The sequence below is a fragment of the Hylobates moloch genome, unplaced genomic scaffold, assembly GCF_009828535.3.
Source record: "Hylobates moloch isolate HMO894 unplaced genomic scaffold, HMol_V3 SCAFFOLD_23, whole genome shotgun sequence".
In the NCBI taxonomy this organism is placed as follows: domain Eukaryota; kingdom Metazoa; phylum Chordata; class Mammalia; order Primates; family Hylobatidae; genus Hylobates; species Hylobates moloch.
Window position 1 is genome coordinate 33,679,188 of NW_026652298.1, and position 1,280 is coordinate 33,680,467.

General features: G+C 46.1%; 1 pseudogene; it reads right to left on the reverse strand.

Annotated features, from left to right (window-relative positions):
• Positions 1 to 525: 525 nt before the first annotated feature.
• On the reverse strand, positions 526 to 1,051 carry LOC116462582 (small ribosomal subunit protein uS11-like; annotated as a pseudogene).
• Between the last annotated feature and the right edge of the window lie 229 nt (positions 1,052 to 1,280).

Sequence of the window (1,280 nt, forward strand, 5' to 3'; positions counted from 1 at the left end):
CTGTTTTAAGTTCCTTGAGAACTCTCCAAGCTGCTTTCTACAGGGGCTGAAGTAATTTACATATTCATAAACAGAGGTTAAGTGTTCCCTTTTCTCCACAGCCCCACCAGCATCTGTGTTTTTTGACTTTTTAGTAATAGCCATTATGACTGGTGTGAGTTGATATTTCATTGTGGTTTTGATTTTTTGCCATACGTCTTGAGTACCTGCTCTGTGGCTGGCATTATCATGGCGCCTGAGGATCCATGAAGCCACAGGGCATGGAACCTCACTCAAGGAGCTTCCAGTCTCACTGGGGATATAAACAAGCAATCAGAGGATCTCAGTCCTTCAGTGCTGTAGTGTTCGCATTTCTAAAGTGGGAATAATCCTGGATCCAGTTTCTTAGGGTTGTTGGTGGATTCAACATGTCAAGCTTTTCCAAGAGGCTCTGGCATACAATTAGTGCTCAGGGCATATTGGTTGGCTTTTTCTTTTCTTACAGGAAAGCAATTAATTAACAGAAAACATTTTGAGGAGCCCTGTTCACAGACCGCAACCACGGTGACCCCCCTTCCTGGGAGTCCTGTCAGAGGGAAATGGAGCGACGTCTCCAATCTGCCAGATCTTCATACCTGAGCAGGCAAGCGGCTCTGAGGGACATCTGGGCCCCAGGTCCAGGGGTCTTCTTCCTATTTCCTCCTGTGGCCCAGAGTTTGATGTGTAGGGCAGTGATGCCCAGCTCCTTGCACCTCTGGGCCACATCCTAGCCAGCATGGCAGCATATGGCGAGGATTCATCTGGGTCTGCCTTCACCTTCATCCAACCAGTAACACAGCAAAGGGTTTCTTTGCCAGAAAGATCTAAAAGAACAAAAATCATGCCCTTTGCAGCAAATGGATGCAGCTAGAGGCTGCACCTTCCAGCCATGGACAAAAGTGACATGGACCAAAGTGTTAGTGAAGGATGCAAAAATTTGGCAGACACCAAATACATTCTCTCCTACACCCACCAGAGGTCCGAGGCTGATGACCTGTTCTTCCTTCTTTTACTTTCCCTTCTAAGGTGCCATTTCTACATGTCATCTCCCGCTTGCTGGTTTTTAAGACTGACAGTTCGCAAATGCTCCACATTTACAAGGGTGACCTAGAACTGGCAAACGTCTTAGATGGCAGTTTTCTGAGAATCTCCAGTTCATGGGGCTGGCAGTGTTCAGCATTCAGAATTTCCTTATATAACAATGCTTGCATCGCTGATCTGGGCTTTTTGTTTTTTAAGTATATTTATGCATTGATACTGAG